Source organism: Vulpes lagopus, chromosome 14 (assembly GCF_018345385.1).
Source record: "Vulpes lagopus strain Blue_001 chromosome 14, ASM1834538v1, whole genome shotgun sequence".
Lineage (NCBI taxonomy): Eukaryota > Metazoa > Chordata > Mammalia > Carnivora > Canidae > Vulpes > Vulpes lagopus.
Window position 1 is genome coordinate 16,554,727 of NC_054837.1, and position 20,165 is coordinate 16,574,891.

At 50.5% G+C, this 20,165-nt stretch overlaps 1 protein-coding gene across 4 annotated transcripts in view; it reads left to right on the forward strand.

The window, feature by feature from the left end:
- TPST2 (tyrosylprotein sulfotransferase 2) overlaps window positions 1-20,165 on the forward strand; it is a 53,069-nt gene that overhangs the window by 12,278 nt on the left and 20,626 nt on the right. For 2 of the 4 annotated variants that reach the window (XM_041729027.1, XM_041729030.1), the window contains exon 2: window positions 11,089-11,188. The exons of 1 other annotated variant lie outside the window; for it this stretch is intronic. The gene's annotated coding sequence lies outside the window, so the exon portion shown is untranslated. Of the gene's footprint in view, window positions 1-11,088; window positions 11,189-11,795; window positions 11,856-20,165 lie in introns of those variants that run through there. One more of the 4 variants, XM_041729029.1, reaches the window with a different exon arrangement.

Sequence of the window (20,165 nt, forward strand, 5' to 3'; positions counted from 1 at the left end):
ATTTATTGCTTGCTTGCTTTGTTCTTGGGCAGGCATTTCCACTGTTTGGCCATCGGCCATTGCAAAACCACCACAACAAAGAAGTGGAAGGTAATGCAATAAAAAAGCCATAAACTGCAACTGGGGGCAGGGCAAGGGGGAAGTTAGCCAAAGGCTTTCTAAGTGAAATATATGGGAACAACCTGACTGTTTTGTAAGCAAAATACATGGGAACAACCTGACTTTTATAAGAGCTGGCTTCCCACGTGGAAAACTCATTTCTACACCCGTGGGGCAGAAGTGTGAGTGGTTAGCTGGCTCCAGCCATCACCCTGAGTCCTGTCAGCACATTAAAAGAAGAAAAATCTTCTAGGGCCTGGGAGAAGACCCCTGAGTGGTAAGCATGCAGAGGTCAAAAGAGCCTATTGTGTGTCTATATTTTGGGGTCAGGTAAATGGAAAATCTGGAGGTGCATCGCCTTCTGGTACAGCTGGATCCAGGTACCCTGATGTATCAGGACATGTCTCTTAGATGGGCTTTCTTCTGTGGTAGCCTCCTTCTCAGGTACGCTCTCCCCAGTAGTAGCACTTTCCCTTAACGTTAGCAGTCTTGGCTACAAGAGAGCCATTTCTCTAGTGGTTCTTGCAAATGCTGGGATTGACTCCTCTTCGCCTACCCGGGGTCTGCTGCCTATCTGTGAATGTCTGTACCCTCTTACTGGCCAGGCCTCCATTGCTGATCCTGGGCATGGGATCAGTCCCACACTGCTCACAAGGACTGATTCCAGAAGATCAGAGAATGCGTGCTTGGCAGGCAGTTTGACAGATATCCACACCAGTGGTGGAGCAGAAATAAAAGGGAGCAGCAGGATTTCCGTCTTGGAGAAAGAAGTGGAGACAGGCACTGCCATTCATTGAGCATTTACTCTGCTCTGGTATGATATTGAGGCCTTTATGTGTACTTAGTTGCTGTTCACCTTTTACAAGTAAGAAAATGAGGCTCAGAGAGGCTAAGTGACTTACCTAAGGTCACAAAGCTAATAGGGGAAAATTCAGACTGAGGTCCATCTTCCTGCAAAACCTGTTTTTTCACTGCTCCCTGATACCTGAGGACACTTAGCTGTCAACAGTGTGAGCTCTAAAAATAAAATATGAATGCCTGTGGGCATCCCAGTCTCTGTATTAAGGGTGGGAATACAAAAGAGAAAAAAATTTAAAAGACTGCTGGGCCCCTCAGCCCATGAGCTCTCCACAATCAGGTAGGTGTGAGAGGTGAATGGGCAAATAGCAATTACTATAGAGGATGGTGAAGGGTAGGCATACGGCATACGGTTCTCTGAGACATAGGGGTGTTTAATCTAATCTGGGTGCTCATGGGGGGTTTCCTGGAAAAGGAGCTGCTTGAGCTGAGGTGATAACAAACAAGCCAAGATAAAATTGGGGAAAGGGCATATAGGTACCTACTAGATAGGACTCTTGATTGACAAGCACAGAAATCCAGCTCCCGTGGAATTAAGCAAAAAAGTACATTTATTGGCTCACATAACTAAAAAGTTGAGGGGTAGGGATGGCTTCAGGCATGGCTGGATCCAGGAGCCCAACTAGTATCAGGGAGTCATGTCTCCCATCTTCTTAGGTTGGTTGGGTTCCCATGTCTCCCATAGCCCCATCTTCTTGGGTTGGCTTCTTAGGCAGGCTCCACTGGTGGTGACCAGAGATGTCCCTGTACCTCCAACCACATACCCTTCTCCTTAGTTTCCCTAGAAGTGCTGCTAAAGTCTCTAACTAATTTTCAATAATCTAGATGAAGTTATGTATCCTTCCTCGAACGAACACTGTAATTGTTTGGGCCTGGGGCACGTGTCCACTCCTAGGGTCTGAGGTAGACTGGGAAAGTGGTTAGGAAAATCAAGGGTATGTGGCATCTGTCAGGTTGATAGATACTCCATTGGTCTGGAGCATCGGGGGCTGATCACGAGGTCCCCACAAGCCATGTGAAGAGTTGCATCCTGGGGCACCTGGGTGGCTTAGTTGGTTAAGACTTCAACTCTTTTTTTTTTCTTTTTTTTTAAGATTTTATTTATTCATGAGAGACACAGAGAGAGAGAGGCAGAGACACAGGCAGAGGCAGAGACACAGGCACAGGCTCCTCCTTGCAGGGAGCCCAATGTGGGACTCGATCCCAGATCCTGGGATCATGCCCTGGGCCAAAGGGAGACACTTCAACTGCTGAGCCACCCAGGCGTCCCAAGACTCTAACTCTAATTTTGACTCAGGTCATGAGATTGAGCCCTGCGTCTGGCTCCGTGATGGGTGTGGAGCCTGCTTAAGATTATCTCTCTCTCTCTCCTTCTCCCTCTGCCCCTCCCCCTGCTTAAAGAAAATTGGATCTTAAGAATAGTGGGGAGCCTTGACTTGCCCACTGTTGGAGAGCTGCAGGGTAGAGGCAGGAGGAGCAGGTGGGAGGGGAGGTATTCACATTGTCCTTGAGGGGTGCCAAGTGCTTTCTCATTGCAGTTTTGATTTGTGTTTTCCTGATGGTCAGCAATGTTGAACGTCTTTCCATGTGCTTGTGGGCCATCTGTAGATCTCTGCAGACGTGTCAAGGTTCTTTGCCCATTTTTGAATCAGGTGGTTTGGTGGTTTGTCATTAAGTTTTAGAAAGTCCTTAACACATGCTGGTTAGTAATCCTTTGTGAGATAGGGGATTTGTAAATATTTTCTCCTGTTCTGTGGGTTGTCTTTTTTACTGTGTGGATAGTGTCTTTTGATGCACAAAATATTTTTAATTTTCCCGACGTTAATTTGTCTATTTTTTTTGAAATATTTTATTCGTTTATTCATGAGAGAGAGAAAGAGGCAGGGACACAGGCAGAGGGAGAAGCAGGCTCCATGCAGGGAGCCCGACATGGGACTCAATCCTGGGTCTCCAGGATCACGCCCTGGGCTGAAGGCAGGCGCCAAACCACTGAGCCACCCAGGGATCCCCCTGTCTATTTCTTTTGTTACCTGTGCCTTTGGTGTCCCAGCCAAGAAATGGTTGCGTGGCTGTGCCTTGAAGGTGAAGTTGGCAGGATCTGCTGCTGGATTGGATTGGGGTGGGGGAGAGAGAGGGGAGTCTTGCTTTTGGCTGCCTTCAAGCCTTTCCGCCTGAGCGTAGTACACTGCCACCAAGTAAGGGTGGGAGGTATTTGAGGGGGGAAAACGAGATCAGCTTTGGTTGCGTTAATTTTGAGGTACCAGCTTAACGCCCAAGTGGAGGTGGTGAGGAGACAGCTCTTGCCCCAGTCTGGTGTTGAGGGAATTTGGGGCTGGAGGTGTTCATCCAGGGGAAACAGAGGAGGCATGGTGGCAGAGACGAGGAGCAGAGGAGTCACCTGTGCCAGAATGTTCAAGTGTGGCCCAGTGTCGGGAAGGAAAAAGCCTGAAGCATGCTCTGGGGAGGGATGGAGAGAGAGGAAGACAAGCAGACATCACCTCCTTGGCCCCTCATCAAAAGCTACTCCAGCCTGGCTGCTCCCTTATTGAGTGTGGGTTTGGGGGTAGTTGTGCCAGGACCTGGGCTGTGGGTGGCACAACTGGAGGCCTCAGCTCTGTTGACCTGCTCCTGACGCCCAGGCCTGGCCCTGGGAGAGTGCCTGCCAGCGGGTGTTGATGAGGGGAATGAATGGAGTCCTGTGTGTTCTCCAAAGCTGACAGGAAGGTGCGTGGGTGGGAGGGGGGCCCAGCCAGCACCACTACTCAGCATCGGACCACTCGGTGAATTTTCCAAAGGTGAATTTTCCAAAGGTGTGACGGCACCAGCTCAAGAAAAAAAAAAGCACATTCCTGCACCCCCTCCAACAAGGTGCCTGGTACTCCTTGCATTCAGGCCTTCCCAACCACCATCCTTAAATCTCCTAATAGAGATTAATTTTGCCCATCTTTGTGCTTTATAGATGGATGAAGTACTTTATGTACGTAAAAACGCAGATGCTCTCTTTCGGATTGGCTTTTTTTTTTTCTTTCTTTCTTTTTTCCTCAGCATAAATCTGTGAGATTCATCCAGATTGTTGTGTGAAGTTCTGGCTTGTTCTTTTGCCTGGCTGTTAGGTGTGTATGTATTTATTTACCTGTATTTACATATTCGTTAATGGGCCTTTGAGTAGTTTCTAGTGGGGGGGGGTTGCAAATAGTGCTGCTGGGAACATTTCATTTGGCATGTGAACTTTGGTGAACTTTGTTAGCTACATTTCTTTATTTCTTTCCCCTTTCTTTTCTTTTTCTTTCTTTCTTTCTTTTTTCTTTTTTTTTTTTTTTTTGAGATTTATTTATTTGAGGGAGAAAGTGTGAGGGAGGGGCAGCAGGAGAGGGAGAGAGAGAACCCCAAGCAGGAATGAGTGCTGAGCCCGATGCATGGCCTGAGATCATGATCTGAACTGAAATCAAGAGTCGGACGCTTACCTGTGGAGCCACCCAGGTGCCCCAGTTAGATGCATTTCTGCTGCATGTCTACTTACAGTAGAATTGTTCAGTTATAGAAAAGGTGCGTGTTCAGCTTTTGTCTCTATTACGCCAATTTCCCAAAGGGAATTGCCAGGTTCCCCTGTCACCTGAATGTGAAAGTTCTGGTTGTATCACATCCTTGCTAACACCTGGTATTATCTTTTCTTTTTTTTTTTAAAGCTATTCACACATATAGTGGTCTTATATTAGATTTTTAATTTGCATTTTTTTCCCTGGTGGATGGTAGTGAGTGCTCTTTCATATGCTTATTGACCATTTAGATGATCTCTCCTATGAAGTGTATCTCTTAAGATTTGCCCGTTTTGTTATTGGGTTGCCTGTCCTATTCTTATTAATTTCAGAGAGCTCTTTATATATTGTTTACACATACCTTATGTTATTTACGTATTGCAAATGTCTTCTTCCATTTGTAAATTCTTTTGATCAGTAAGAGGAAGAACCAGGCATTTCGAGCCTCAAAGTCATTGATTGGAAGCCAGGGCAAGCCCTTTACCTGTGTAAGCCTCAGTTTCCCTCTCTAAACCCTGCAGAGTTTTTACATTTAGTCCAGTGCTTGCTGCGTAAATGGAGCTGTACCTTTTTTTAACACCTTTGCTGGGATGAAAGAACTCTGAACTAAAATAGGCAAAACTCACCCTGTGGGGGTTTCTCAGCCTAAGTCATCCATGTTTCTCAGGTCAGTTCTGCAAATATCTATTAAGCAACCACTACATATCATCTGCCAGGTTAGGCATTGAAAGTACAGCAATGAACAAGACCCAGTTTCTACCCTTGGAGGATATTGCTTGGGGGGGTGGGTCGAGTGCAGAGGACTTTGGGAGCCCAGAGGAAGCACTGACTGCGCTAAAGCATCATGGAAGGCTTCCTGGAGGAGGCAAGCCTCATGGGGTTGAGCACAGTTGACTGCACCTCCTGTGTTTAGGCACATGCTTGGGTGCCTTCTGTGTGCCAGGCCCTGGTTCTCAACCAGAAGGGATTGTGCCCCCAGGGAACACTGGGGATGCCTGGAGATATTTTTGGTTGTTGCAGCTTGCTAGGTGAGGGCATGCTACTGTCAGCTAGTGAGTAGAGGCCGTGGATGCTGCCCAAATGTCAGTAGCACTGAGGTGGTGAAGCCTTGAGATGGACAGTTGTAATACCATTTGATGTTACAGTAGGAGGGATGAGCAGAGGGACTGGGAATGTCACCCCACCCAGAGGATGTCAGAGAAGCTGTCATAGGAGGGAAGAACCTGGAGCTGACTTTTGAAGGGCTGAGTAAAAACTGGCAGGAAGCAGGGGGTGTTAAGGGAGGGCACTGGTGAATTGTGGAGATGGAGATGGGAACTCAGAGTGCTTGGGGGTTTTACCCCCAAGGGCAGGCCTGGAAATGAGATGGGAGAGGGCCGTGAGGACCAGTCACTGTGTGTCATGGGTGGCCCCCTTTCCTCCCAAGGAGTTGAAAGCCACATGTGGCCCTTGCTAAGTGGCTAGTGCAGCCGAGGAGCTGAATTTTTTATTTCAATGTAATTTAAACGTAGATCTCAAAACAGACACTTGATTCCGTTCTTGGGAGACTTTTATGCATGTGTGGAACTATTTTGGGATGCGAATGTATTTTTTCAACAGTAAATTTTATGAACTCTAAATACAGATCTGATGCGCCTACTGAGAAGTCAGATATACTCCCCAGATTTCAGAGACCTAGCCCTAAGGGGGAAAGGAGGGGGCAGTGTCTCATAAATCTTAATTTTTGTATTGATTTTGAATGTTACTTGTATTTTATGTTGACTTTACTTGAAATTTTTTATTGATTAACAGTAATATTTTGGATAGGTGGGGCTAACTGAAATCTAGAAAGAGATTTCATTTCACCCTTTTCTTTTTCATGTGGCTTTTTTTTTTTTTTTTTTTTAGCTGTGGCTTCTGGAAAATTGAATTCCACTTGTGGCTCCCCCTGGACATCATCTGGATGTCACTGTTATGAAGCCTGGGGAAGAGCTAGAACGTTAGGCTGAGGCTGAGGACTCCTAGAAGGGCTTAGGGAGGGGAGCGACATGGTAAGGTTTCCATGGTAGATACACCCTCTGGCCGCAGTGCTGAGAGAATATTCCAGAGGATGGGATGTGTCTGGCCACAGGGCAACTTGAACTGCAGCCACAGAGAGAAGCCCTGGTAGACAGGTAGTCCTTGTGCAGGTGACCAGACGGCCCAGAGGGAAGAGGAGCCTTTGAGAAGGGGGCGGGCACATCCCTGGACTGACAGGTCCTTCAAAGAGGCCTCCCAGGTCAGAGACTGCAGGTGTGATGTTGGCCACCTCACATGGGCCTGCTTCTGCTGGTCTCTACTCCAGGCACCTGCTAAACCGACCTGCCACCTTGACTGTACCCTGCGTCCCACTCAGGTTTGACATCCCACCTCCTGCTTCCCTGCCCTCTCCACTGCTCAGCGGCTGTGTGACCTTGAGTAGTGGCTCTCCTCTGGAGGCTGCCAGCTTTGCATGGCCTCACCCATGTCGCACCTAGGGCGTAGGAGAGATCTGTGATGCCCACGGATGATAGGTCTTCGTGGGCTGGGTCTTTTGAGGGAGAACAGTGTGGATCCCTAGGGGAGGGTGGGCATGGCCCTTGCCCGTTGGCTGGGTGGCTTCCCATTTCCCATCTCTGGATTATGTCCCCACTGCACGGCTTTGGAAACTGAGGCTCAGAGAGATGATGGGGCTTCCCTAAGGGCACACAGCTCAACAGAGGCAGAATCCAGATGGCGAATGCAGACCTTATCAGTGCAAGGCCTCTGCTCCCCTGACCATGTCTCAGTGTGCCATCAAGGGGCAGGGCGCTGAGCTCCGTTTCCTCATCTGCCAGGTGGGGTGGAGAGCAGTGCTGACCATGGCTGGTGGCCGTGATGAGGGAGTCATTGAGTGAAGCAGCATGGTGCCAGCTCCAGAGGGGAGACAGGCCTCCAGATAGCGCCACTGTTTGTTGGCTGATGCGAATGTTCCGCTCGTTGCAGCAGCTCTGCAGTGAGTGGGGTGAGCCCACTTTCAGGGAAGAAACCTGGGGCCAAAGCTGGGGCCCCAGCCAGCACCATGGCTCCGGGGCCCTGTCCCTCCCCCATCCTCCGGGTCACCGCACTACCCTGGCATTGCCTCTCGTGCTTGATAAGGGTGCCCTGTCCCCCAGCCTGGTCCTCTGTCCCGGATGACTGGACATGAATGGGCACAGGGCAGCCTTCCTGGTGGCGCTCACAGGTGTCCAGCCCACGGAGCTTGTTCCTTCCCTTGGGAGTTTTCCTTCCTTTGCTAGGTGAGCTGTCTGCCTTCCTGCCTTGAGCCACGTTCTGATGGCCAGAGTGGGTGGGCAGGAAGCTGGCCTAGAACATGCTCCGGGCATGGCCAGATTCTAAAAGCCAGGCCATTGACCCTGGGTTCTGGTTGTCTGGACACCTTGTTCAGCCTCATATCTGGAAAAGGGGAGCAGCTGTCACCCCTTATGTCAGCGGCGCCTGACATACAAAGTTGGTACAGAGAGGAACTTATAGACCATCAGCTGGGGGGATGTTCCGGGGGTGCTTTGGCAGTTTCTGCTGAGAGCTAAAGATGCCCGTCCCTCCAGCCAGCCCACCCCTTTTACACAGCTCTCTAGATCTGTGCTTCTCAAGTTTTAATGTGCATGGGGATCCCTGGGGTCTGTTAAAATGCAGATTGGATGGGGAACCTCCAGGAGGGACCAGCAGCTTCCAGGGAACCCCGCTGGCAGTTAGCAGGGCCCCAGCGGCCTCTCACACGGGAGCACAAGGAGGCCTGTGTCTTTGTGATGGGGCGGGTGGCGGCAAAGATGAAAACAGCCTAAATGTCGCTCAGGGAGGCTTTGGCCCTGAACCGTGAGCCATCCCAGCAGGGGGCATGCTCTGGTGCAATTCAGAGGAGGGAGGACAGGAGCATCCCATGTACATCCCATCCATACAGGGGTCCTGTCTTCTGTGAGGATGAGCACGCTCTGAGTGCAGGGGGCAAAGGGAGGGGCGTCTTTGCCTGAGTCATTAGCTGATGTGACCCATGCTAGACTGCCTCTGGCTGGGCTACAGGCCACACAGCAGGTGCTCAGGCAGTGTTTACTGGGTGGCAGAATGAATGTGCTGGCATGAACATACCTCCCTGACTTGGTGTGGGGTGGACCACCCAAGTTTCAGAAGGATACCTGGGATCCAGGGCTTCTTAGGCTCAGCATCACTGACACTTGGGGCCAGGTGATTGTTTGCAGCGAGGGCTGACCTCCTGGACTCTGTAGGATCCTTGGCAACACCCCCCCCCCCCCCGCCTCTTCGTGAGACTACCCCTACTCTTGACAACGAAAACTGCCTCCAGAGATTGCTCCCCTCGGGGACAGAATTGGTCCCTGGTGGGATATGATAGCATGTGGATGGGAGGATGGGTGTTCACGAGGTGGGGAGAGAGGCCCAGTGTGATATCCATTCAGATACGCGTTCCACTGGGATTTCATAGAAAGAAGGGCAGGTGGCCCATCCCCAGACTGATCAGCAATGGTTACCTCCTAGAAAAAAGGGGACAAGGAGAGCATTGGAGATTTTGCTCCAAAGAGACTTAAGCTTTCTCTGTTTTTTTTTTTGTTTTGTTTTGTTTTTCAAATATGGAGATTATACCTGTGACTTGACTGCTTAAGTAAATTTTAGAACTAAGAAAGATACAGGGACTTCTTCTGGAGTGGTGAGGGTTTAATGAATGTTTGCACCTGAAGCCCGGCACAGGGTGTGGCACACAGTGGAAGGAAACCACCATTGCTTTATGTCATTGCATGCATCCCCTTCCCAAGCATATGGAAACAGTAAGACCTTGTCTGCATGTGGGCAGATTATCTCAGGGACCGGGAGGGACTTTCTCAAGGTCACGTAGGAAAGTAGAAGGGAACCAGTCTTCATGGTTCTGAAGTAGGGGCTGTTTCTCCTCTGTTGCCCTGGGGCCCCTGCCAGGTGTTTGGACCTCCTGGTCATCGCACCTGTGGACTGAGGCCACCTGGGCTGCTTCAAGTCCCCCAGCTTGTTGATCACCTGATGGTCACCAGCCCAGCTGGAGCCCAGGAAGCAAGCAGAGCTGGAAGTGGCAGGGGTGTGGCTGGTGGGGGTTGTGCTGTTTTTGCCCAGCAGCCTTAGGAGGATGGCCTAGGACTTGGAGCCTGTGACAGAGGACCTTGACAGAGAAGGCTCCTGTAGATGAGCACTGGCTGCCAGCCCCCGTATAGCTTCAGAGTCATAGGCACCTCTCTTGCTCAAATACTTGCCATGGCTCCCTACTACCCAAGACTGAATTTCCTTCCCGTGCCTGCTGGGTTAGCATTGCACACCCTTCGAAGGATTCTCCATGACATAACTAGATCCCAGATACTAATAATAATGATAACTATAATAATGGGACCCAGAGCACCGACGGTTTCCAGGAACAGTACAAAGTGCTTTCCGTGCCTTGTATTTAATCCATACAGAAACCATCTGGCACTGCTGCAAGTCTGATTCTCATTTTACATATGAGGAAACTGATGCCCACAGTAGTTGAGTGTGTTGCCCAAGGTCATGTAACTCCTGGCCTTGCTGGGATCTTCAGCCTGACTTCAGAGCCAGACTTTTAATCAGGAGGCCAGCCTACCTAATCTTGCTAGGAGAATGAGCCAGCACGATGCCAGTAGAGAGGAGGCCAGATCTGGGTGCATGGAAAGCTGGGCCCAGGCCTGGCCTGCTCCATGACCTTGAGCAGACTCTCTTCTCTGGGCTTGCCCTGGTCTTTCTCAAAGGCTGGCTCTGTATTCCAGGCCTGAAGGTCTCAAAGTTATGCAGCAAGCCTAGAAATCACCCCGATTTCATTTTTCCCGTTTCTTTTCTATCATGCCATTGATACATATCCACTGTTGGAGAGTTAAAAAATTCAGGGGGAGGAAAAGGGGAAATAAGTGAAGTTCTAGTTAGCATTTTAGGGTGTACCTTTCTGGAGTATTTTCCCAGCATAAATATTTACCAGCATGGGATCAGCTAGCCTGTCACCTAACTTATCTCGGATGTCTTGCAGAGTAAGATTTAATTTATTTGAGAGAGAGAGAGAAGGGGGGGAAGAGCAGAGGGAGAGGGACAAGCAGACTCTGAGCACAGAGCCCGATGCAGGGCTTGATCCCATGACCCTGACTGAGATCATGACCCCAGCTGAAATCAACTGACTAATACTCAACTGACTGAGTCCCTGTAGGCGCCTCCAGGGTAATGAATTTTTATAAGGTCACATCCAGGTCTGTTGTGGTTGTACTGTAGAATGTTTAATGAGAATATCTAACTAAGATGGTAATTTAACTGCGGGCATTTACTGGAATCCTCCTCCTGCTGGGTCCTGCCCTAAGCATTTGCCTCAGTAGTCATCCCGGCAACTCTCCAAGGCAGGCAGCTCAGCCCATTTTACAGATGAAGACACTGAGGCTGTTGACGTTAACTGGCCCCCACGTCTCACGGCCCATCCTTGGCAGAGCCAAACGTGGACTCGGACCTTCTCGGGCTGTCTACCCATGCCCTTAACCACTGTTGGGCCACCCTGCCCCTCACCTCATCTCCCGTGTTCTCTTTGAGGCAGACAAGTGAGCTGGGTGCTGGCCAAGGAAGGAAAGAAGACCAATTAGGAGAAGCCACGGTGGTCTGCGGTGGCCCGATCTGCAGCCCTGGCCAGAGAAAGGGTGAGTGTTCCTGCTCAGCACAGCCCTTCCTCCTGGGCCAGACTGGCACTTGCCTGTGGAAATTCGCCAGAGCCACATGGGGTGAAACCCAGACCAGCTCAGCCAGATAGATTTCCCAGGACTTGAGAGTGTGGGTGGCTGGAGCCTCTCCCTGGGGTCTGTGGCTTCCAGTCCTTAAAGAGTGTCTGGGATGCCTGGTGCCCGGCTGCCTGGCGTGGCCATCCTGAGCAGTGGGGCCCTCGAAGGAACCTGGAAAGCTGTTTCATCTCAAGGTTCAGGGAGGTTAAGAGCCTCGCCCAAGGCTGCCTTCACAGCTCTGGTCCTCGAGAGCCTGGAGCATGGGGGCATCCAGGACTGCGTGCACTCAGGGCCTGGCGTGAGTCCGGGGATTTTTAAAACACTTTGGATGTGTTATCTTATTCCCTCTCTGCAGCCCCAGGACTTCGGTGCTGCCTGTTCTCATTCTGTAGATAAGGAAGACTGACCTCTTGTTTTTTTTCCTTTTTTTTTTTAAAGATTTTATTTATTTCAGAGAGAGAGCACTGGAGCAGGAGCAGTGGGGAGGGGGAGCAGAATCAGAGGGAGAAGCAGACTCCACACCGCCAAGCAGGGAGCCCAGCCCAGCGCGCAGTCTCCCAGGACTCTGAGATCATGACCTGAGCCAAAGGTGTCCTTTTTAAAATGCTAAACCTGAACTCCTTTTTCAAGTGAAATCTTACAGGGAGCACCACCTGAAATGTTGAACAAAGCAGGTCCTAGCCATTGAAATTGGATCAAGGAAGGGAGACTCAGAGGTCAGCCACCGCCGTCTCTCTCCGGAGGTCATTGGTGGGGAAACTGAGTCCGGGAGAGGGAAAAGGCATGTCCTGGTTGCATGGCGCTTTGGCAGAGTGTGTAGGACTGGAAGCTCCTTCCTTGTCCTGGGGTCAGGGAATGTCGCTCTCTGCTCTGCCTTCCAGGCTGGCAGACCCTGAAGGCCACAGACTTGGTGTCTAAACTTTACATGTGGCCATGGGGTTTGGATAAAGTCAGGCCTAGGGTGTGCCCACCACCTCTCAGGACAGCCAGGGGGCAGGCTGGGGGTTCCTGAGGTGAGTTTTTGTACCGCAGGGAGCTGCTCTTTTGTGTTGCTTTTTTGTGTCTTCCTCTCTTAAACCCAGAGTGACCCAGAGTGGGGTCTTTGAATGAAGGAGCCTGACATATAAAAAGGCAGATGAAGCCAGCTCTATTTCAAAGACCCAGTGTTTGGGAGTCAGACCTCAATGTAAATCCTGGCCAACGCCTGCCAGCCTCGTGGTGGTGGACAAGGTACTTAACTCCCCTGAGACTTTGATTCCTTGTCTGTAAAATGGGATGTTGTACCGCCTCGCAGGTTGAGTGGGAGCATCAAATGGTTCCATGCTCACAAGGCCCTCAGGTCCATGCCACCTGAGTGAGCGTGCATTTGCTGCTTTCATCAAGTGACAGTTCACCAAGGATTTGTCTCCTCTCTGCAGCCCTGTGAGGAAGTCTTGCACACCCCATTCAACAGATAAGGACGCTGAGGTTCAGAGACGGTGAATGTCTTGTCCAGAGCTTCACAGCCAGAGAGCAGCAGAGATGACCCCAACTCCTGTCCCCTGTCTGTCCCCTGGGCATGCTGTCTGCCTTGACAGGTGTGCCAGAACTAAGTAAAACTGAGCTCAGTGTGTTGGGAGGTGACACATGGTCACCTGGAGCTCAATAAATGCTTACCTCAAAGCTGCAGTTGCAATAGAATATCTCAAGGCAAGTCAAGCAGAGTGGTACCAGAAGGAGCAGGGCTTTGTGGGGAACCTCTTCCTAGTGCTCTGCATAGATTTCTTGGAGACCCTCCCAGCAGCCCCTGCCATCTGGGCCAATTTCTGGGGGCCCCATGCTCCCTGGCTCTTGGGTACAGGTGTGAACAGAGCCATGCAGTGATTTATGGTTCATAGAAACAAACCCAGGGGCCACCTCGATGGCTCAGTCAGTTGAGTGTCTGAATCTCGATTTCAGCTCAGGTCATGATCCCGGCATCGGGCTCCCTGCTTTGTCTCTCTCTGGCAAATAAATAAAATCCTTAAAAGATAATGCTGTGATGTAAATTGAAAACAAATCAAAACTAATGGGTGAGCCTTGAAAACATGGCAAATGAAAGAAGCTAGTCTCTTCACAGTTGACCTTGAACAACACAGGTTTGAACTGCATAGGTCCACTTTATACATAGATTTTTTTTTTAATATAATGTAAATACAGGACGGTACTGCAAATGTATTTTTTCTTCTTTATGATTTTCTTAATGGCATTTTCTTTTCTCTAGGTTTTTTTTTTTTTTTGGTAAGAATACAGCATATAAGTGCCCCTGTGCTCTTGATGTTATCAGTAAGGCTTGTGGTCAACAGTAGGCTTTCAGTTAAGTTTTGAAGGAGTCAAAGGTTGCCCGCAGATTTTCAACTGCATGGTAGGCCGGCATCCCTAACCCCTGTCAATGGTTGACAGTATATGAAATGTTCAGAAGAGGTCAATCCATAGAGTCAGAAAGTAGATTAGTGGTTGCCAGGGAAGGGGAGATAAGGGATCAGGGTGACAGCTAAAGGTTGGGGTTTCTCTTCAGGGTGATGAAAACATTCTCAGATTGATTGTGGTGATGGTTGCATAACTCTGGGCATTTACTAAAAACCATTGTATTGTACACTTGAAAATAGATGAGTTATAGGGACGCCTGGGTGGCTCAGTCAGTTAAGCGTCTGGTTTCGGCTCAGGTCATGATCTTGGGGTCCTGGGATCGAGCCCTGCATCAGGCTCCCTGCTCAGTGGGGAGTCTGCTTCTCCCTCTGCCTCTGCTCCTCCCTGTCCTCATGCATGCTCACATGCGCGCTCTCTTTCTCTCTCTCAAATAAATAAATCTCTTAAAAAGAATAGATGAATTAAATCTCAAGAAGGCGGTTACGCTCCCAAATCTAAATCAAAGCAAAACTTTCCATGCTGAACAGTGTGTCAGAATTTTAAATAAAGACAAGATCAGTGTTACTGACATTTCCCTTCTGCCCCAGGCTGCAGTATGGCTTGACACAGCACCACTATTTGCCCAGGCTATTAAAACATTTTTTTGTGTGTCCTAGTTTGCTCACCTTGTGAGCACAGCATTGTGTCAAAGTGAATGCTCAGCATTCATCTTAAAACATTGCATTGAACTTGTTGATCTTGAGTTCTGGGGAGGGGCACCCGCTTGAGGTTTATACTCAAGGGTAGTGCCTCAAATGCCCCTCATCTGCCCCCTGCCCGATCCCAGCCCTACCAGGTAAACCTCTTGCTCTCTTCTGGCAGCATCCGCCCATTTGACAGATAATGCCAGCAAGGCCCACCCTAAGAAAGGCTGGGAGTTGTTTGTTCAGCCTGAGGAGTGGGGGTCTCTGTCCATGTCGCTTTCTGCTGTGGCCCAGTACATTTGGGCTCCTTGGCCACCTTCTATCCTCTGTGCCCTGTCCTGTCTCCTCTCCCTTGGGGCGGCTCCAAGGATTCCCCAGTGGCTCTTACCAGCCACCTCCCCTAGTCCTCTGCTCCTCGCTTTCTCACAGCAAAGCCTCCACCTCCATGAATCCTCATGGCAACCTTGCTCTTAAGAATTGTTGGACTCATTTTACAGATTAGGAAGCTGAGGCGCAGAGGCAGGTGCACACCCAGGCTAGCTGCCTGACCCCTGGAGCTCTGCATCGTTGGTGACTGATCCACACAACTTGTTCTGCTTCCCCACAGGGCCGCATGTTTGGTGCTGGGGAACAAGGTCACAACGACTCCGGCCTCACTGTCCTCCACTTGCTTCAAACTTGAGTTCATATCCAAGGTCAAGTGCTGGCGTGTGTGGCCAGCATGGGTATAGGTCTCTTTTCTTACTGAGAGTCCTGTGGCCTCCTACTTTTATTTTTTATGTAAAATCAAAACACCTAGGCCACACCCTGGACCATACCCTCAGGCTTTTCCTCATACAGAACCCTGTTGCTCTTACGTCTGATGGTGGAGGTGGCAAGAGGAAACAGGGAGGAATGGACCCAGGCCCCTCCCCAGTAGGAGTGTCGCCCTCTGGCTCCTGAAGGCACAGTCTTTGGATGGCCTCCAAGGGGCCAGGGAGTTCCGATGAGAATTTAACTCTAATGTAGCATCTTTTTTTTTAAGATTTAAAAAAAATTTTTTTAAGATTTATTTATTTATTTATGATAGTCACACACAGAGAGAGAGAGAGAGAGAGAGAGAGAGAGAGAGGCAGAGATACAGGCAGAGGGGGAAGCGGGCTCCATGCACCGGGAGCCCGACGTGGGACTCGATCCCGGGTCTCCAGGATTGCGCCCTGGGCCAAAGGCAGGCGCTAAACCGCTGAGCCACCCAGGGATCCCCAGATTTTTATTTATTTGACAGAGAAAGAGTACAAGCAGGAGGAGGGGAGAGGGAGAGGCAGGCTCCCTGCCAGACAGGGAGCCCTATGTGGGGGCTCGATTCCAGGACCCTGGGATCATGACCTGAGCCAAAGGCAGACATTTCACCGACTGATCCACCTAGGTGCCTCTAATTTAACATCTTGGTTGACTGTAATTTAACATTTCTTCCAGGTGACTATGTAGGTGATAGATCCAGGCAGCAGGGCCTTGGTCGCCAATAGAAACCACATATATTTTTATATTGCTTGCCAGTAGCTACTGGCTTCTCATTACTGCATGCACATTATATTTGTTATAGGGCCTGCCTCTAGATCTTATTTATTGTTTTAATAAACGAGCACAAAGTTTACTTTATCAGAGCATTTTTTGGTAATTCTGCCCTTAGCCAGATTTCACTATAATTGGTGTCCTTTTGATCCTCTGTATTTTATTCTATTTAAAAATACCCTTGGGGTGCCTGAGGGGCTCAGTTGGTTAAGTGTCCAGCTCTTGATTTCGGCCCAGGTCATGATCTCAGGGTCGTGAGATCGAGCCCCACGTCGGGATCCGTGCTGGGCATGGAGCCTACTTAAGATTCTCTCTCTCCCTCTGCCCCTCCCCTACTCCCCCTAGCTGCTCGTGCACGCTCTCTTTCTCTCAATAAGACAAAACAAAAACACTTCTCAGAAGGGGTCTGTGGCACAGAAGGTTCATAGGACCCGCTAGATGTGGGTCTGTGTCCTGAGGTCACCCTGCACCACTGTGTGGGCACCTCAAACACTGAATTCAGTGCTCTAAGCAGCATTTCCTCGAGTGGTGGGGCAGGGGCAGTGGCAGTAGCATCTGGTAAACGCAGATCCCTGGGCCTCCACAATCACATAACTTTGGAATCAGAATGTTTGGGTGGGGTGCCCTGGGGCCTGCTGCGCGGGGTTTTGCAAAACAAGTTAAAGGGGAGAAATCACAGTGGTAGAGGCATAGAGCCTGCCCCGAGTGCTGTCGGGTCATTTGTTTAATCTCCACAGCAGCATCCCCATTTCACAGATGAGAAAACCGAGGCATAGAGAAGTTAGAAACTGTGTCTTGCCACCCCTCCAGCCCCTACAGGGACTGCATTGCTAATAATCAGCAGAACCTAGGACTCGTACTCCAGTGCTCATTTCCCTACCTCTAGCAGCTTCTTGGCAGAGGAATGGAGACAGGGTCCCCTGTGGGCCTGCATGCATGTGTACGTGTGTGTGCAGGAAGCCCCAGCCCCACAAGGTCACCCTGGCCCTCTCCTGTTTGCATTGTTTTCCAGGCAGGGGCCCCGTGTGTTCCCAAGCAGGAAGCCTGGAGCAGGGGCCATGCCAGGAGCTGGGGGCGGGGGACAGGGGCTGCGAGGGGGTGGTGAGGCCGGGAGCCAGAGGTCAGGCGTCCCTGTTGGTTGCTGCCTTGAGTGGCCACATGACAGATAGCTTCCCCATCTGTGTACTGGGTGGGGTAGGGTTTCGGGGAAGTGATTCAGAGCTTGGGTTCTGATGTCCGACGGACCTGGGTTCCAGTTCAGGCTCAGTTACCATCTGTGTGACCTTGAGCCAGGCACCTTGTCTCTCTGAGCCTCCTCTACCTGCTCCGTACAATGAGGCTAATAATAGTGTCTACCCCCAGGGTGGTTGTCAGAGGCATGATGTCCGTAAAAGACCAGGCACACGTGAATTTCTCTCCCTAAGTCTTTACTTGGCGACAGACCAGATGCTAGATGATTCTGTGTGCGTGCTTGTGCTCCTGCTGCCTTTTTTTTAATGAGCCATTTGTTTTCCTGAGTTGAACATTTTTCTCTCACCCACCAAAGGCTGGCCACCTGAGGCCTCCCACTGGCCCTTCTGGGATGGAGCCCAGAACCAAAACAGATACCAGCTCCCACTGGGTCTAAGTGCATTTGCATTTCCTGGGCTTGTGCAAGTCCCGCTGGGGGCATGTGCTGCCCATACTGTGTTTTCAGCACAGGGACCCGGGGGTTGGCAAACCATAGCCTGCGGGACAAACCTAGCTCGCCGCCTGATTTTATAGAATGAAATCCAGCCACGCAGCTTCGTTGGTGTGTTGTGTAGAGCAGCTTTCATGGAGCTGCCGTGTCAGAGACTGTGTGACCCACATTGGCCAAGATTGCTGGCTTTCTGGCCCTGGACAGGAGATTTGGTGATCCCACCTTGCTAGGCCACTTGTTTCTTCGTGTATACACATGCTGTGAGGACAGTGCTCACAAGATTAAATGCTAACATTTTTTCATGTTGACTTTGTGCCAGGCTTTGGTAAGAAGTCACATAGTTCCTCAGGACTCTGGGTGTTTATTTATTTTTTTTTTAATTTTTTTAATTTATTTATATTTATGATAGTAACAGACAGAGAGAGAGAGGCAGAGACACAGGCAGAGGGAGAAGCAGGCTCCATGCACTGGGAGCCCGATGTGGGATTCGATCCCGGGTCTCCAGGATCGCGCCCTGGGCCAAAGGCAGGCGCCAAACCGTTGCGCCACCCAGGGATCCCAGGACTCTGGGTGTTATTCCCATTTGTCAGGTGGGAGCACTGAGGCCCAGGGAGCCACACCAGAGCGTCCTGCTCAGCCTCTTAGCGGGGGACCTGGGATGTGACCCCGGGCCTCATTACTCCCTAAACCTGACGTGCCCAGCAGGGGGCTGAACTGGGCCTTTTGGCGGGGGGCAGACAGCATGTAGGGGCTCTGCTTTGATCATTTTTTGGTGCAAAATGCGAAGATTTGGGTCTTCTTCCTGGTTCCCGTGCTTCTCAGCTGTGTGGCCTTGGGCAGGTGATCCCACCTTTCTGAGCCCCAGTAAATAGTGAAAGAGGTCATGGGGGTGGGGGGTGGTCACGAGGACAGAATTTAGTGATCTATGTAAAACCCTTAGCTTTATACCTGGTATACACTAAGTGCTCAATAAGTAAGAGCTCGGGGCACCGGGTGGCTCAGTCCGTGACGCATCTACCTTCAGCTCAGGTCATGGTCCCAGGGTCCTGGGGATTGAGCCCCGCACTGGGCTCCCTGCTCAGCGGAGCATCTGCAGCTTCCTCTCCCTCTGCCCGTCCCCACTGCTCATGCTCCCGTGTGCTCTCTCTCTCTCTCTGTCTCAAGTAATTAAAATCTTTAAAAAATAAGTAAGAGCGGGATCCCTGGGTGGCGCAGCGGTTTAGTGCCTGCCTTTGGCCCAGGGCGCAATCCTGGAGACCCGGGATTGAGTCCCACGTTGGGCTCCCGGTGCATGGAGCCTGCTTCTCCCTCTGCCTGTGTCTCTGACTCTCTCTCTCTCTCTCACTGTGTGCCTATCATAAATAAATAAAAATTAAAAAAAAACAAAAAACCCTGCATTAAAAAAAAAAAAATAAGTAAGAGCTAATACTTTTAAAGCAGTGTGCCAGCCCACCTTCTCTTCTTCCCCTTTCAAACACCAAGAATGCTTTTATGCTCAAGAATTACTCTTTTACCTCTTCCTCTTGCCTTGGGTTCCCTCCAGAGTGGGTAGGAGGTCTCAGCTCCTCAAGAGCCCGTCCCTCCTGAGCACCTGTCTCCTGTCTCCCCAGCTCTGTGTGGGAGGGTTAGAGGTTGGGGTGGGTGGTAGCCATGACGATGGAATGTTTGGGAGCTGGCTCCCAGGGGGAGAGTTTGCAGGGCTGATGGCTGAGTCTGGGCACAGGGGCACCAGGCACCCCTCCAAGGCCACTCTGTAAGTGCAGCCACTTGCCTCCTTAGCTGGCATCATGTGCTCAAGCCCATACTCCCCAGCCCAGGGAACCCCTGAGCTTAGAGAAATCATGCTGAGTTAAAAAGCTCACATGAGTTTGAACCCAAATCGGTGTGGTCTCTGTAAATGTCACCTCCTTCTGTGACACCTTATGGCATGTCTCCCCGTCCCACTGTGGGCATTTCCTTCCAAGCATTTATCCCAGGCATCATTATCCCACACACTGTTTTCCTTGCTTCCCGCCAGGGTGCCAGCTCTGTGAGGGCAGGGCTGTCTTCGGCCCTTGATGTGTCCCAGCGTCCTGATCAGTGCCTGGCACACACTAGGTGTAAACATGCGTGAATGAATGTGGGTCTAAAGGGATCTCGAGTACTGAACAGCCATGCCCCCCCTTTCCTGGCCCTCCCTTCCAGTGGTCATGCAGGGAAACCCATGGGTCAGTGCACAGAGAGAGCAGAGCCTCTCCTGGCCTCCCTTGCCACCCCCATTTTATGAACCACATGACATGATGCCCAGGAGGGCATCTTGGGGACACAGCCAGCTTTGGAAACTGACTTTTCTTCTTGCCTAGATGGGTGGCTTCTGCAAACCACCTCAACTCTCCCTGTTTCAGTCTCCTCGCCCATCAATGGGGATGAAAGGCCCCACCTTAAGAAGTTCTGCCCAGCATGAAATGAGAAAAGGAAATCGCCGTTTGACAGGCGCTGGTCCAGCATTTTCTAACTTACCAACACCTCCCAGCACCCTTAGGAGGCGAGTTCCTTGTTGGCCCTGACCACACGACAAGGGCCCTGTCAGGTACTGCTGGCATCCTTATTTTACAGA